The 18,205-nt window shown below is 47.1% G+C and overlaps 1 long non-coding RNA gene across 1 annotated transcript; it reads left to right on the top strand.

The window, feature by feature from the left end:
- On the top strand, positions 1-18,205 carry LOC308594944. Its single transcript, XR_014011699.1, has 3 exons — positions 1-731; positions 1,281-1,428; positions 18,076-18,205. It is a non-coding gene; the product is annotated as an uncharacterized lncRNA (long non-coding RNA).

Below are 18,205 nucleotides of genomic sequence, written 5' to 3'. Positions count from 1 at the left end.
GAACTTTATTGGCCATTCCCTTAACAACAGAACTGGCTTGGTTGGTTTCCTCTCATAAATTCTAATCTTACATACATAGGATCACAGGTTTGGAAGGGACCCACAGGTATTCTCCAGACTGACACCCCCCAAAAACCCATAACAATATGTTCCTACAGATAGGGAAAACTGGTAAAAGCCTTTATAATGAGACCATTAGCCTTTATAACGAGACCAGCTCAGGATAGACAAGTTAAATGCCATGGAAATGCAATACCATTCAGTTGTCTAGAATCAGTTTGGAAAACTTTGCTTTGCCTTACTGAGCAAAAGCCCAACTTCCGATAGCAATGGTAGATAAATTCACAAGGTTCACGTTACCAAATACCCAACTTCCAAACCAATAAGCAAACCAAAACACAGCTACCTTTTGATTTTTGCACCACTCCAACTTTTGTGACGCAGTTCTCCAACCCCAAAGCCTGCACAACAAATGCCTGCTTTAGTGAACACCATGTATAAAACTATAATAGTGGAAATGGCTTGCAAAAATGCTTACGGTATATTAAGGGAATTCGTGTGCACACAAAAAAGCATATGTTACTGAAAACAATGCACAAACGCATATGAGTTTTTCTGTAGTCCTTTTTAAAGATAAATTTGCAAACTGCTGCACAAATATACATGGCTGTGACACCTAAAACTGAAACACAGAGGAAACGTCCCAAAGAAACTGCCTACCAAAGTTGTTGGTAAGTCCCTTCCTATCGCCTTTACATTACAGTTAGCTATAATTCTCAAGCTCAAAGATCTCACTGAGGCAAGCAAAGAATCTGGCATAAAATGTATTCCTTTAAAGGCAACTGCTGATTTTGTCACAAGGGGAGACTGCAGTTCCTCCATGTGATAGGCAAAGCAGTCTTCACATGCCCCCAAATACTCTGTAATAATATTTTTTTCTGCTATAATGGACTCACTGGGCTAGTTAATATTGTGGTGCCTTGCTGAAAAATAGTCTAAATGGCATCAATGTTCATAGATGTGTACATTATATGAAGTTGACTTGCCGTTCAGTGTGTAGCTTGCTTCACTGCTTTTGTCATCTGAAGCCATCTGTTTGCAGATATATTTTAGTTCCTGCTTTCTACTTGCTGCTAGGTTTCCTGACTCTGACCTTAGCACCACCCACTCATGCACAGGGTTATGATCTCTCTCTCTTCATCTGTGAAGTGTCGGGGGGGGGGGTTGAGGAACTGGGACCCAGCAGCACAATAGTTCCCCTTTCTTCTTCCACTCTGCAGCCTCCAAGTAGCTCACCGCAAGGATTGCAGACTTCGATTCCAGACTAACTGCTGGTGATCCTGCCACAGACACTCTGCAAGGCAAATCTGGTTTGAGGCTCCACCCTGGCAGATAAATGTAACCCACATGCCCAAGTGCTTGGAAAAGGTAAGCAACTGCACATTAGCGTAATCGTTGTCCCCCAGGCTGTACCACGCCTAGGGAGAGAGCCTCTTCGCCTAACCAAACAGCATGATTCACAGCACGACTTCATAAGAAAAGCCAGTTGCCTTTGCAACCGCCCTACCCTGCTTCTCAGCCTGCAAGATAAACCTTCCTAACATTCAGATGGTGCTGCTCACCAAAAAGCATCAGAGCAACAAGGGTGGAATCTACATACATATTAAAAACGCTGTGAAATGCTTTTAAAAAAAAGTTTTGAAAAATACATTGAATTTGGCATAGCTCACTGTTGCCATCTAGTGCCACTTTACAACACATTTAAAACGTTTTCTTTGCAGCACTATAGCTGAGTCCAAGACCTTATAATGTGCAAATGAGTAAAATTCAATCATATCTGGTAACATCCATATTTTCTGAGAATGCAGGCTAATAATAACAACTTTTGAATATTTATTGTATTAGTAATAACTGAATACAATAAAAAATACTTCTCTGTCACTATTATTTACTTCTAATACTACTGATTTTGTTGCCTGCCCTTCACCATCAGGTCCAAGAGTGGGTTACAACAATTTAAAATTCAGAATACAGTGGTACATCAGGTTACATATGCTTCAGGTTACATACTGTCAGAGCTGCTTGAAGATCCTAGCTCACAGAGGATCACGCTAGCCAGCGATCATTAAGTAAAAGTCTTTATTGAATTACAGTTTCCATTCTCACGCTGCTGCGCGCAAACTCTACGTCTAGTAGCTAGATCGGCGAAGCTCCGTCTGAGTCTCCGCCCCGTGAGCACCAACTTAATATCCTAGCCTTGCTCCACCTTTTCCGCCTGACTGTCCTCCTCTGGGTCCCTCTACCCCCCGGGGCCTCCTCCTTCCGGGATTCTTCTGACGCTGACCCGGACCCTCCTGCCTCCTTGCGCCGGGCTTTAGGACCTGGTTCCCTTTCGGGGCTGCTTACTGCGCCGCCTTCCTCTGCATTTGAACTTGGCGCGCGCGCCCAACCTTCCACCTTCCTCTTAACCGTTTCTTCGCTCCCCGATGGAGGTGTGGCCACTCCTGACTCATGCCCTCCCTCCTGTGGTGAGCTGCCAACGCTTCCCCCCTGGCTCCCTTCCTCTTCCCTGCTTCCTGGCGGTGACGCTGGTCCCGATTTCCAGCTGCTCCCCCCTGAGTCCCTTCTGGCTCTATCTTCCTGGGGTGCCCCCCTTGCCCTGGCCACTGGTGCTCCTTTCTGTGAATCCTCTGATTCACTGGAAAGACTAGGAGATCTCGGGTCGTCGTCATCACTCATCTTTTCTTCTGCCTCCTCCCCTTCGCTCTCTGTTTCCTCCCTTGCCCGTGCCTCTGCTCCTAAACCCCTGACATCCATCCCCCCCTCGAAGCCCCCCATTCCCCCCTCCCCTCCTTCCGGTGCTGGAGCTGGGGGCTGCTGTTGCAAAGGGACGAACGTCGGATATCGGTCGCTTCCCGTGGCGGGCCTCCATCTGAAGTCTTCCGGTTCTTCCTCCCTGCTCTCGTCGACGACGGTCACCTCCGCTTCCATCTCTGTGCCGCCGTGCTCGAAACCAGGGTCGTCCCCGAAAATGTCCATGTCCGTCTCTCCCTCACTTCCTCCTGGCGGCGTTGCTCGTCCTGAGCATTCCAGCCACTTTCTGCGGAACTGCTCCTCTGGCCTATCGTCCCACCAATACGAGGGTTCTGAGGCGGATCCCGAGGGTGACCCCTCCGGGGAACGGACGTCTCGTGTCGGTTCCTCGTCCGAGTCGAACCCCCGGAACGTGCTGGCCGAAAGCGTGGGCGTGAAAAGCCAGTCGTCGAAAAAGTCTGCTGGCATAGGTCTATGTGGGAAGAGGGCATGAAACTCGTCTTTGAGCAGAGGTTCGTCTAAGGCGTAGCCCGGCACCCAGCTGTTCGCACTGGCCGGGGTGCCCTCCTTGGCGAGAAAGTATTCTACCCCCTCTTCCCCCCATCTGGAGTCCAAAATCTCCGTGACTTCGTTGATGCGCTCCTTCTGTGCCACTCCCGCGTGCCCTGTTCTGTCTCTGGCCGGACTCGGCGCCGTTCCGGGTTCCTGGAACCTGTGCGGTGCCTTGTAGGGAGTGAGCACCGATCTGTGGAATACCGGATGCATCCTGGAACCCTCCGGAAGTGCCAGTCTGAAAGCTACCGGGTTGACCTGCTCTTCGACTTGGTAGGGCCCCAGTTGCTTATGCCCTAGTTTCTTCTTGGCCAACGACCTGGCCGGCACTGCGTGGGCTGCTAACCAAACCCAGTCTCCCACGTGGAGCTCTTCTCCAACCCTTCTGTGCTTGTCTGCTTGTACCTTGTATGCGTGCTTGGCCAGCTCCAGGTGGCGCCTCAGCTGATCGTGGACTTCCTGCAGCTCCGACGCGAACGCATCTGCTGTCTGCGGCTCCCCCTCCCCCATTCTTTCCAGTCCCGGGAAGGTTCTGGGGTGCCTCCCGTTGTTGGCGAAGAACGGCGTGACCCCCGTGGACACGTGCTTCGTGTTGTTGTAGGCGAACTCGGCAAGCGGCAGGTAATCCACCCACGTCGCAGGCTGTTGATTTGCATAACATCTCAGGTACTGCTGCATGATGGCATTGACCCGCTCCGCTTGCCCGTTGGTCTGCGGGTGTCTCGCCGACGCCAGGTTGATCTTGACGTTCAGGAAGCCCATCAGCTTCTGCCAGAAATTCGAGATGAACTGCCGCCCCCGGTCGGACAGAATAGACCGTGGCAGACCGTGAACCTTGAACACGTGGTCTATGAACAGTTTGGCGGTTTGCTCCGCCGTGGCCACCTTAGCACACGGAATGAAATGGGCCATCTTGGAAAACAGGTCCACCACCACCAGCACTGCCGTCTTGCCCCTTGAGCTGGGCAGATCCGTGACAAAGTCCAGGGCCACCCTTTCCCAAGGTTCGACCGGAGTTTGCAGCGGTTCCAACAGTCCGGCCGGCGGTTTGTGCACTGGTTTGGCCCTCTGGCAGGTGTCACACCTCGCCACGTAGTCTGCGACCTCCCCTCTCATTCCAGGCCACCAGAAATCCCTGGCTACTAATTCCACCGTCTTCTCCTTGCCAAAGTGCCCGGCCGTGGGCGCGTCGTGCAGCTGCTGCAGCACCTTGGCTCGAAGTTCGTCTCCCGGCACGTAGATGGCCCCTTTACGGATGAGCAATCCATCTCTTAGCTGGAAACCGTCGGCCGCTGCCTTGCCCCTTTGCACCTCTGCCATCTTTGCTCGTGCGAAGGAGTCCCCCTGCAACGCTCGTCGCACCGCCTCTAGGTCCACGGTCGCCGCGGCGCACGCCCACACTGTCGGTGCGAAGATGTGCATGGCGGCCGCTGGTGTTGCGTCCTCCAGATACTGTGGCTTACGGGAGAGAGCGTCTGCCATGATGTTGGTGTCCCCCGGGACATACTCTATTCGGAAGTCGAAGTTCGCAAAGAACTCAGCCCAACGTATCTGCCTCTGATTCAGGAACTGTGCCGTGCGCCAGTGCTCTAGATTCTTGTGGTCCGTGCAAACCTGCACCGTGTGCTTGGCGCCGATCAGAAAGTGCCTCCACGCCTTGAACGCTGCGTGAATGGCCAGCAACTCCCTGTCCCATATGGTGTAGTTCTGCTCGGACTTGCTGAGCTTCCTGGAGTAAAACGCTCCCGGTCGCCACACCCCCTGCGGGTCTTTCTGCAACAGGACCGCCCCCACGGCTCTGTCCGAAGCGTCTGTCTCCACCCTCATCGGCTTGCTGGGGTTGACATGAAGCAGCTGCTCTTCCGACGCGAAGAGACGTTTGAGTGCCTGAAAGGACTGCTCCGCCTGCTCTGTCCAAATGAACTTCTTTTTCTTGGAGCTAAGCGTGTCAGTGATGGCCGCCGTCTGCATCGCGAAGCCCTTGATAAACTTGCGATAGAAGTTCGCAAAGCCGACAAACCGTTGGACCTCCTTCCGGTTGCGCGGGCTCTTCCAATCCAACACCGCTCGAACCTTGGCGCTGTCCATGGCGAGCCCCTTGTCAGACAGCTTGTAGCCCAGAAAATCCACCTCCGTCACGTCAAATTGGCACTTCTCCAGCTTGGCGTAGAGCCTATGTTGCTTTAGCCTGCTCAGCACTTCCTTGACGTGTTTGTCATGCTCCTGCTGCGACTCCGAAAAGATCAGGATGTCATCTAAGAAACAGACGCACGTCTTGTAGAGAAGTCCCGCCAACACGTGATGCATAAATGCTTGAAAAACGTGGGAGCCATTTTGCAATCCAAAAGGCATAACTCTATATTCGTAGGTCCCCAGTGGCGTGAACATGGCTGTCTTCCACTCATCACCCTCCCGCATGCGAATGAGGTTGTACGCCCCCCGCAGGTCCAACTTGGTGAACACTCTGCCCTTCCGTACCTTTGCGAGGAGGTCGTCAATTCGGGGCATGGGGAAGTCTGATGGCCTAGTCACACTGTTCAAAATCCTGTAATCCACTACGAGTCTCTTTTGGGGCGTGTCCCGCTTCTTAACAAAGAATACGGGACTGCCCCCCACTGCCTTGGACTCCCGGATGAAGCCGCGCTGCAAATTATGATCAATGAACTCTTTGAGTTCTTGCAGTTCGTCCTCTGACATGGAATACAGTCTCCCTTTAGGCAGCGCCGCCCCCGGCAGCAGGTCAATTTTGCAGTCATATGGTCTGTGAGGGGGTAGCCTGTCTGCCTCCTTCTCGCAGAAAACTTCCAAAAATTCAGCGTACTTGTGGGGAATCGCTTGCAGCGTGCCTAGCAGCAGCTGTGACTCCTCTTCCTCTCCTTCCTGCCTGGGCACGATGCAGTGTTCAGCACAAAAGGAAGAGCCGAAGGTCAGCTGCCTCTGGTACCAAGCCATCGTTGGGCTGTGCTTGTCCAGCCAACTCATGCCCAATACAACGGGCGTGTCAGATAGTTGAGTGACGTTGAAGCTGATGATTTCTCTGTGATTCCCAAGTCGCATCACCATTGGTGGTGTCTGCTTCACCACTTGCCCCCCGAGCAGCTCCCTGCCATCCACCGTGACAACCTGCAGGGGCAGTGTGGCCGGCAGCAACTGCACAGCGTGCCTGTCGACAAAGTCCTGCCCTATAAAGTCTGCATTGCTGCCTGAGTCAATGGTGATTGGCACGTCTATGGTGATTCCATTGGGCAGCTGGAGAGATGCTGTGAGCCTCACTACTGGTTTGGGCGGGAGGGGGTTCACGGGCTGTAAAATCTCTGGGGACTGCGTCACTAACACGTCTGGCTGGGCCCCAGTGCCTCTTCCTCCAGCCAGACTGCGTCGTTTCCCTGCTGTGGTCCTCCTTGCTGCGTTGCTGCAGTCACCATTGCTGAGGCTGCAGTGAGCTTGTGGGGCCTCTGGGGACACTCTTTTGCCATATGCCCTGGTTCCTCACAGACGTAACACTTCCTGGTCCCTCTAGGAGGCTTCGCTTTCACTGCTGCCGGTGCTAGGGCTCTGGTTGCTGACTGAGCCCTTGCACCTCCAACCTCCATAGGTTCGGCTCCTCCTCCTGGCGGAGGCGTGGATTGCGCCCGCGCTGCTTCTCTGGGAAGGAAGGAGGGGCCCCCGGCTGGTTCGCGCCCTCCACGCCCTTCGTCCTTGCTCCACGGACGTCCTTCCAGCCTCACCCCCACTGCCAGTGCCCTCTGAACGACCTCCTGGGTGGTTCGGGGTCTCTCCCCCCTCGCGATCTCATCTTTAATCGAGTTGTGCAGCCCCTCCCAAAAGAGGTCTCTTACAGGAGCCGAATCTCTGTCCCATTCCAGGGCACTGACCAAGGCGAAAAAGCGGGCATGATACTGCCTGACGCTGGCCCTCCCTTGTCTCAGCCCATGCACCTCCTTCCGTGCAAGATCCACGTCAATACTTGATAAAAAGCACCCATCCATCGCTTTAATAAAGGCATCCGCATTCTGGAGCGCCGGATCCTTATCTCTCCATAAATTGCGTAGCCATGCTTTCGCATCCCCATGCAGATGGGACATGATGAACCCCACTCTCTCTTGTTCATCTCTAAAGTCTTTATGCAGCAGTTGCAGTGCGCACAGTACGTCGGCTCTAAAGTTGGGATACTGTTGCAGGTTCCCATCGAAGTGAGAGACCAGCCCGCCTGTCCGTCTCGCCAACCCAATTCCCTCCTGCCGGGGTGTCTGCTTTGTCAGCACGTCTAACCTGACCTGGAGATCCCTGCAGGCGGCAGCTGCCTCCTCCTCTCTCTTCCTGGATGCGAGAACCTCGGCGTTCAGTTGTGCCACTGCTTTTCTGAGGTCCTCTATCTGCTGCTCAGCCGTCATGTCGTCTGCCGTTCGTGAGCTCGCTAGTAGGCACCTGTTTCTCTCCCCTCCTCGAGGCTGTAGATGCCCACAATGGAGAGACGGAGCTTACTGTCAGAGCTGCTTGAAGATCCTAGCTCACAGAGGATCACGCTAGCCAGCGATCATTAAGTAAAAGTCTTTATTGAATTACAGTTTCCATTCTCACGCTGCTGCGCGCAAACTCTACGTCTAGTAGCTAGATCGGCGAAGCTCCGTCTGAGTCTCCGCCCCGTGAGCACCAACTTAATATCCTAGCCTTGCTCCACCTTTTCCGCCTGACTGTCCTCCTCTGGGTCCCTCTACCCCCCGGGGCCTCCTCCTTCCGGGATTCTTCTGACGCTGACCCGGACCCTCCTGCCTCCTTGCGCCGGGCTTTAGGACCTGGTTCCCTTTCGGGGCTGCTTACTGCGCCGCCTTCCTCTGCATTTGAACTTGGCGCGCGCGCCCAACCTTCCACCTTCCTCTTAACCGTTTCTTCGCTCCCCGATGGAGGTGTGGCCACTCCTGACTCATGCCCTCCCTCCTGTGGTGAGCTGCCAACGCTTCCCCCCTGGCTCCCTTCCTCTTCCCTGCTTCCTGGCGGTGACGCTGGTCCCGATTTCCAGCTGCTCCCCCCTGAGTCCCTTCTGGCTCTATCTTCCTGGGGTGCCCCCCTTGCCCTGGCCACTGGTGCTCCTTTCTGTGAATCCTCTGATTCACTGGAAAGACTAGGAGATCTCGGGTCGTCGTCATCACTCATCTTTTCTTCTGCCTCCTCCCCTTCGCTCTCTGTTTCCTCCCTTGCCCGTGCCTCTGCTCCTAAACCCCTGACACATACGCTTCAGGTTACAGACTCCGTTAACCCAGAAATAGTGTTTCAGGTTACGAAACTTGCTTCAGGTTGAGAACAGAAATTGTGCTCTGGCGGCGCAGCAGCAGCAGGAGGCCCCATTAGCTAAAGTGGTGCTTCAGGTTAAGAACAATTTCAGGTTAAGAACGGACCTCTGGAACAAATTAAGTTCTTAATCTGAGGTACCACTGTAAGCAGATAAAGCATATTACATTCATAATCAAGAAAGGGTTCTGAAAATGCATATCTGAAGTGATAAGGTCAAGGTAAAGAGGTGCATCTCCAGCATTTGATGAAAGCTACCGGTATATAGCAAAGGTGGCAGGGAGGGAGGCAATATTACAAACAGCAGAAGAACACCAAGTACTGGAGATAATAGCTTCATTGATGCACAGGAAACTAAAGTGGTACTCCAGAAGCCTGCTAAAGGGTAGGAAACTACAAGAATGAAGCAGCTGGAGGAAATGACTTGTGATTTCAATTGTCTCTATACTAATGCATAGAGTATGAGGAAACAAGCAAGATGAATTGGAGCTCTTAATAATGCTTTAGTTGAGATTCCTGCATTGCAGGCGATTGGACCAGATGATCCTCAGGGTTCCTTCCAACTCCACAATTTTGTGATTCTGTATACTTGATTCAGATTCAGCTTTGCAGGGAGGGAATTCTACAACTTAGGGTGACAATGCAGAGAATGCCCTATATATCTATATGCTATGCATATATATATAGATATATTCTATTTTGTTGGAGACTGAAACCTAGTGGGAAAAGGGACACACACCAAAACAGGTGAGCAACACAGAGAATGAAACTAAAGAAGATATCAAACCATTCATTGATATTTTTGAAACGTAATTCTCTGAATTCCCAAAAATCTCAGTTTCTTCACAACTGTTTAGTATAGACATATACACAAACCTATCACGCTACAGTTCCATAGCTGATCAGTGTCAAGAAGTTAGATGGATCAGTGAAATGACTTTGTAGAAGGACATTTCATATGTTCCTGTGTAAGTCCAAGCCAATTGTGAAAGGTATCTGCCCCTACCTGCAGAGCAGAAACCAAAAGGAACCATGCCCAGTTTGAAACAGTCAGAAACAATTGGGTAGGTAAAGCTGATCAGGGATATCTGGCTTCCAATTTTCATCTCCATTCAACCATAAGGTTCACTAGGTGGACTTGGGCAAACCTTAATCTCTCTGCTTAGGGTGTTTCCAGACTGCCACTATTTTCTGGTGGGATTCAGTCACGTATGGGCATATCTTAAAGATATGGTGCACGGCTCCAGACAGCATCCTAAAAAGCAGATACATTGCCTTGCCAACAAAGGTCCGTATAGTTAAATAATAATAATATAATAATAATTTATTATTTGTACCCCGCCCATCTGGCTGGGTTTCCCCAGCCACTCTGGGCGGCTTCCACAGAAACCAAAAAACACTAAAATATCATACATTAAAAGCTTCCCTGAATAGGGCCGCCTTAAGATGTTTTCTGAATGTCAGGTAGTTGTCCATCACCTTGACATCCGATGGGAGGGCATTCCACAGGGCGGGCGCCACCACCGAAAAGGCCCTCTGCCTGGTTCCCTGTAGCTTCGCTTCTCGCAATGAGGGAACCGCCAGAAGGCCCTCGGCGCTGGACCTCAGTGTCCGGGCAGAACGATGGGGGTGGAGACGCTCCTTCAGGTATACTGGGCCGAAGCCGTTTAGGGCTTTAAAGGTCAACACCAACACTTTGAATTGTGCTCGGAAACGTACTGGGAGCCAATGTAGGTCTTTCAAGAGCTATGGTTTCCCCAGTGGTGATGTATGTAAGTGAGAGCTGGACCATAAAGAAGGCTGATCGCCAAAGAATTGATGCTTTTGAATTATGGTGCTGGAGGAGACTCTTGAGAGTCCCATGGACTGCAAGCAGATCAAACCTATATATTCTGAAGGAAATCAGCCCTGAGTGCTCACTGGAAGCACAGATCCTGAAGCTGAGACTCCAATACTTTGGCCACCTCATGAGAAGAGAAGACTCCCTGGAAAAGACCCTGATGTTGGGAAAGATGAAGGGCACAAGGAGAAGGGGACGACAGAGGACGAGATGGTTGGACAGTGTTCTCGAAGCTACAGACATAAGTCTGAACAAACTGCGGGAGGCAGTGGAAGACAGGAGTGCCTGGCGTGCTCTGATCCATGGGGTCACGAAGAGTCAGACACGACTAAATGACTAAACAACAACAACAAATGGGCAGATTTGGGTGTCATGATGATAGTGGTTTAGGAGGTCTTGCATAACAAACCCGCTTTCCCCGAATATCTGATAAGGAAAGTGATGGGGATATGCACCAGAAGTGTGAAAAAAACACTTGCTTTGATGCAATGTCATTTGGCCTCCTCTCAAACAAAGCAGGATGAATGCTCATTGAGCAGGTTGTCTCTGGAATTGACATAAAGTGACCTTGCAGTATTTGCCAACGCCATAAAATGGGATAATCCCAATTCCCCCACCCTGAACTCCTTAGAGAATGGGTTGGAAATAAATGTGACAAACAAATTAGAAACAAATTAGAAACATATTAGAAAAGGATTCTTGGATTTCTACAGACAACTATATAAAAGCAAGGAAAAGAATAATATGAGAAAGATAGAAAGATTTTTAAAGGAAAAAGAAGTGCAGAAGATCCCGACGGAGAAAAAAGATTTTTTGAATGCCCCAATTGAAACAGAAGAAATAAAAGAGGTAATAAAGGAATTGAAAAAAGGGAAAGCTCCAGGACCAGATGGATTTACAGCCAGATATTATAAGGAAATGAGTAGCACCCTACTTATACCATTGAAAGAAGTCATAAACAACATATTAAAGAACTGTGAAATTCTGGAAACATGGAAAGAGGCCTTTATCACACTTATCCCAAAACAAGATTCGGATTTGACACAGGTTAAAAATTATAGGCCTATTTCGCTGTTGAACACTGACTATAAAATCTTTGTGAGTATATTAGCAAAGAGAATGAAAAAAGTATTGCAATAATTTATACATAAGGATCAAGCGGGCTTTCTTCCTGGCAGACAGATGAAAGATAATATAAGAAACATAATAAATATATTAGAATATCTGAATGCCAGGAATGAAAAACAAGCTATTTTAATCTTTGTGGATGCTGAAAAGGCCTTCGATAATATATCATGGAACTTTATGTTAAAAAACCTAGAGTATATGGAAGTGGGTAAGGAATTTTATAATGGGATAAAGGCAATATATACAGAACAGAAAGCGAAAGCTAATAGTAAACAACTATACCACAGAAGATATTAAAATAACCAAAGGTACAAGGCAGGGATGCCCACTGTCGCCACTATTATTCATTATGGTGCTGGAAGTTTTGCTAAAATCAGTAAGAAAAAATGAAGATATAAAAGGGGTGTCTATAGGGAAGAATGAATACAAAGTTAAAGCATTCGCGGATGACTTGGTATTGACAGTAGAAGAACCAGTGGAAAGTATTGAAAGAATCTTAGAAGAAATAGAACAATTTGGTCGAGTTGCAGGATTTTATCTCAACAAAAAAAAGACGAAAATCATGGCTAAAAACATGAATCAGGAACTAATTGAGGAAATACAACAAAGGACAGAGATAGAAGTGGTGAACAAAGTGAAGTATTTAGGAATATGGTTAACCCCCAAGAACATTGATTTGTTTCAAAACAATTACTTACCTATGTGGAATCAGATAAAAAGGGATTTGGAGGTGTGGGGAAGACTGAAATTGTCCTTTTGGGGGAGAATATCCACGATAAAAATGAGTGTGCTACCAAAGATGTTATTCCTTTTCCAATCATTGCCAATAATTAAGGGGGCATCAATTTTTAAAGAATGGCAAAAAATAATTTCAAGATATATCTGGCAGGGTAAGAAGCCAAGGATTCAGTTTAAGTTATTAACAGATGCAAAAGAGAGAGGTGGCTTCGCCCTGCCAGATTTGAAATTATATTATGAAGCATCATGCCTCTGTTGGATAAAGGAATGGATTAAATTAGAGAATGGAGAGCTGTTAGATTTAGAAGGATTTGACAACAGATTTGGTTGGCATGCTTACCTATGGTATGAGAAGAATAAAATTCACAAAGGTTTTGAAAACCACATCTTCCGAAGATCACTGATAGAGGTGTGGGAGAGGTATAAAAACTTATTGGAACCTAGACTCCCCCATTGGATTTCACCATTAGAAGTGATGAGTGTGAAAAAAATTAATATGAGGGGGAGGTGGATAACATATGGAGAATTGGTAACAAGAGAGGGGGGGAAATGGAAAATGAAAACTTATGAAGAGGTGAAAGAATTTGTTTACGACTGGTTACACTACTTTCAGATTAATGAAATGTTTAAAAAAGATTGTAAAATGTGTGGGTATGAAGGTAAAGAATCAAAATTCCAAGTGGAGGTATTGAATAATGAGTATAAAAACCTGTCTAAAATGTATAAAGTGTTGCTGGAGTGGCATACAAAAGATGAAGAGGTAAAAGTAGTAATGATACACTGGGCAAGAGACTTTGGTTACAATATACAGTATGATGATTGGATGAAATTATGGAATGAAAGGCTAAAATTTACAGCATGTACTGTGTTGAAAGAAAATGTAATGAAAATGTTTTACAGATGGTATATAACGCCAGTTAAACTGGCCAAAATGTATAAAACATGCAATAAGTGTTGGGAATGTAAAGAAAAAGAAGGTACTTTCTATCATATGTGGTGGGAGTGTAAAAAGGTGAGAGACTTCTGGGAAATGATATACAATAAATTGAAAAAGATGTTGAAATATACGTTCGTTAAAAAACCAGAAGCCTTTCTATTAGGAATGGTAGGAAACGAAATCAATAAGAGAGACTGTAAACTGTTTCAATATGCAGTGACTGCCGCAAGGATACTTCTGGCCCAAAGATGGAAACAGGAAGAAATTCCAACAGTGGAAGAATGGAGAAGGAAATTGACTGAATATGCAGAATTGGACAAATTGACTGGGAAGATTCGATACCAGAAAGACCAAAAGTTTATCGAGGACTGGGGGAAATTTACAGAATATCTGAAAAATATATGTGATGTACAGACAACGCTTATTGGTTTTGAAGAGACTCTGTGAAATAGTAAGAAATACTGCAAAAAAGAGAGTAAGAGGGAAAGGAGTGGGGAAAGGCAATATCATGTTTAGAAATGCGTCAATAAATAGAAATTTTTCGAAAGATTGACAGAGAAACTGAGGGAAGTCAAAAATTGAAGCATGAGTGCAAAATAACTTGTTGACTGTATAAAACTTGTTTGGAAAATGAATAAAAATTATTTTTTTTTTTAAAAAAAGGAAATAAATGTGACAGATACAGGAATGGAGATTGGGTCTGGCATTCAGAGTGTGTTACCAAAATAGCTACATTTGATCCCTTTGCACGTGCTCTTAAAGATATGTTGCACAGCTCCAGACACACCAAAAGCACCCTACAGACTTTGGTTCATAAAATGAATGTGCAAATGCACCCGCAGTTACTCCTCCTTTGCAGACTTCCAACATATTCATATACATAACTCTCACCTGATCTTAAAAGGCTCGGTGCCAAGCAAGAAGGTATCTCCCTCCATCTTTTGGCTTGTTATCCTGGACACCTCGCTAAGTACACAAAACAGAAAGCAAGCTGGGAAAGCACGCAGAGCATTGGCATGTAGATGTCGACACCCAGCAACAATATGCCTATAAAACATATTGCCTAGTGCTTTTGTGGCAGCAGCTACCAGCCTGGCACAGGGTCAAAGCATATGGTTTGGGTTGAAGCAAAGCCTTGTGTTCTGTTCCGTTGCAGGCCATCAACTCCTGGGGACAAGATTGTGCCGTTTTTAAAGCCCTTCGTTCTACCTTAATAGCTGGTAGAGTTTCAGTTCATTTGGTTTTCAACTCATTGCTAGGACTACCAGACAACAGCAAAACATGGACGGGGGGATTAAGACAATAAAGGTGTTTTTTGGCTCCATGAAAGCACAGGGTACGCAGAACCATGGCCTCCAACCATAAAGCCTCACTTTGTTCATTGCTTTCCACTTGTATAAGGGAAGGGAAGCCTGACGTGTTTGGTATGAAACGGAGGCTTGATGTGCTTCTGCTTTAGAAAAAAGCATTACTCCTCAGCATGCTCCTTGAGCACAGAAGGAGCCGGCCCAAGACATTTTGCTGCCTGAGGCAAAGGGCAAGATGGTGCCAGCCTTCATGTTCAGAAGGCGAAGGGACCGAGAGCTGACTCAACCTTCAAGGCTGGCAACAGGATAGCAGTATTCACCAGCACACCTGAGGGATACTGGGTAGTTTAGGGGGTGCAGGGCAATCTACCTGGCACACCCAATTCTGCCCTCCAGCAGAGAGGAACAGTCAAGGTGTTGCTACTGCTGCTGCTGCTGCTGCCACCCCTCAGCAAATGATGCCTGAGGCAGCTGCCCCCCTCTGCCCAACGGTCACGTCAGCCCTGACTAGAAATGCATTACCTTCCTCACTCTTGACTACACCAGGTCTTTCTGCCAGACGTGGTATTGAGGCACGGAGTTCAACTTTCAATTTTTTAAAGCAATCCTCTTGCTTTATTTATTCATCTCTCTAAACACCACGCTTCCTGTAAGGTGCTTCCTGTGGCATAAATAGCTTTCCCCTTTATCCTGTGAGGTACAGTAGGCTGAAAGATAGTAGTGACCCTTAAATATCACCCAATATCTCAGATGTGTGTGTGTGTGTGTGTGTGTGCGCGCGCGCTTTATATACATATATTTGCTTGTTCAGGTTTGCTCCCTGCCCTGGTTATGTGTCCAAAGGCTGGGTTTTTCCTCATATATGAGGTACCGCATTGCCTTAGAACTGATATAAATGAAAACTTAAAAATAGAACTTCACTGAAGATCCTGCAACCACAATATTTAATAAGTACACAAGGTAGAGAGACCAAATATGTCCAGGTCCATTTAAAATTGAACAAGTTACAATATGCAGAATACGAAACCACCAATATCATTTTAAACCTTTGGCTGGATATTTTTGTGGTTTAGTTCCCACCCCACACCAAACCACACATATATTCTGATTACTGCTTTAGCAGCGCCCTCTAGTGCCCTGCTATGACCTGCTATAGTTTACAGAAAGGTTTTAATGTTAACAGCAGCAGATGTGCACCTTAAGGGCTTGGAGTGTTTCATTATTAAGGTGGTTTTGAAAGCTGAACCTAAATTGGTGAAGGTAAATGCCTGGGGGGGTGAGGAATATGTAGACTCAATCTTTGCAATTGCTAGAACAAAGCTGAGGCGGGTTCTTTTTAAATTTTAATGTTAAAACTTTTAATTCTTTTAAATAAAACTAACCAGTTTTGTTTGTTTGTTTGTTTCTTAATTCTAAAGATTGCTATCATATTCTGCCTAACTCCTTTGTAAATGCACAGGAACAACATTGCTGTAATTTAGATCAGACTTCCCAGCTCAGTGCTTGGCAGGTTTACTTGGAAGCAATGTCCTTTATGTTCAATGGAGATTCTTTCCAGTCAGTGTGCATAGGATCACATCCGATATGGAAGTAATGGAATCTATTGGTAGGTAACTACGTAATCTGAAGTATTTCTGATTCCCAACCACTTAACAATGGCAACAAATACCATTCCATACACCCTGCCCAAAGAAAATAGTGTTGCACTCCAGCCCATTCTCTGAGCAGTGCGAGATTCCAGGGGTTCCAGGCACTTTCCCAGGATTTATGTTTCCTTTTGGAAATGAGGCACAGCAGAGACTGTGGTGTCTTTATGATCTATGGTTTATCTACACATACAGTGGTACCTCGGGTTAAGTACTTAATTTGTTCCGGAGGTCCGTTCTTAACCTCAAACTGTTCCTAACCTGAAGCACCACTTTAGCTAATGGGGCCTCCTGTTGCTGCTGCACCACCGGAGCACGATTTCTGTTCTTATCCTGAAGCAAAGTTCTTAACCTGAAGCACTATTTCTGGGTTAGCGGAGTCTGTAACCTGAAGCGGATGTAACCCGAGGTACCACTGTATATACAACCTGAGCCTGAGATGGAGGGGCTCGCAGCATTAACACCCCAAGGGGGTCTTGTTTCTTCCGTAGCCACAGACTTGGATTCAAGCAGAAATCAGTTCTGACTCTCTCTTTGCCTTCACAGCCTGCAGCTTCTTCCTCTAGGTCACATCACAGCAAACTCTGTTCTCCAACTCAGGCTTTGTCCTTCTAGCTATCTAAGATCTGGAGGAGGGGCACCACCCCTTTGGCATCTGACACAGAGCCCCCTTCCTTTTGTTCTCTTAATGACCCATCACACAGGCAGTAACATCAGGAAGCTTGCCTGGCTTGAATAGCTTGCTAGGATTAAATTCATAAGAATATATTGCTGCAATAAATACACCTTGGGGAAAAGGTATGGAAGGACTTTGAATGCCATTTAGTTCTAGCACTCAGACAAACTCTTGGGCTCAGAATTCTTTAATTTTAGATGTATCTCTTTTGCAGTTTGCTCCAGTTGGAGGATCCTGGGAGTTCTTGTTGTTGTTGTTTAGTCGTTTAGTCGTGTCCGACTCTTCGTGACCCCATGGACCAGAGCACGCCAGGCACTCCTATCTTCCACTGCCTCCCACAGTTTGGTCAAACTGGGAGTTCTAGTACTGTATATAAACAACATGAATCCCTCAAGCCTCCCCTCCTTTTGGCTCTAACTGTGTGTGCACTCTACTGACCAAAGCCTAGCTGCAGGCAGGGTTTTTCCAAAAGTAGTTTTGAAAGTAGAGTTTTCAAAAGAGTAACTATATTTAGCTTCTAGGCGTCATGAATCCCAGAATATGCATCTCCAAAGAGCACCAAATTTCATTAAGAAGCAATAAATCTTTAAATGACTTTTCTTTTGTTATGTCGATGCCCAACAGTTTCTCTAAATTCTTTTACTTCTGCTTCCACTGTTTGTGTATCTGAACTTGCCAAATATAGGTTTATTTTTCTTAAGGGGCTTCATGGTCCACTAAGTTCACCTTTTAAAGTCACCCAGGTAGGATTTATGAGCATAACTACATTTTGCAGGGAGGGGAAAGTGCTGTCACACTGGATCAACAAGGCCTAGGGGCAACCTGTGGGTAACCTGTGGCCCTCCAAAAGTGGTCGGACTCCAATTCCCATCAGCCCCTGCCAGCATGGCCAAAGGTTGTTGGACCACAACCAAATCTGAATGGCCCACCCTCAAAACTACAGGAAGCAAGAGCTTTATAACAGAGGGGAAGAGCAGGGACATTGCTAGGGAAGGACCAACACTACCCAAAAATAAAATAAAATTACAGACCAAGTAATACAACGGAAACTTTGTGTGATGCATTTCGTGAGCAGTGTTATGGTAATGTATTTACCTTATCCCTAACTCAAAGAGTAATAACGTAATTCTCTTTTCTTCTTCTTCCAGGTGTAAAAGAGTGTCATTCAATGACTGTTTACTCAGAAAACAACATTACCACATCCCAAGACATACAAAGCCAGGGATGAGGGAACAGCAATGCTCTCTTTCATAAGTGAAATTTATGTTAAACCATACC

This window comes from Podarcis bocagei (assembly GCF_964188305.1).
Source record: "Podarcis bocagei genome assembly, chromosome: 9".
NCBI classification, from domain to species: domain Eukaryota; kingdom Metazoa; phylum Chordata; class Lepidosauria; order Squamata; family Lacertidae; genus Podarcis; species Podarcis bocagei.
The sequence above is the reverse complement of the archived record's forward strand: the minus strand, read 5'-3'. Positions and strand labels throughout refer to the sequence as shown.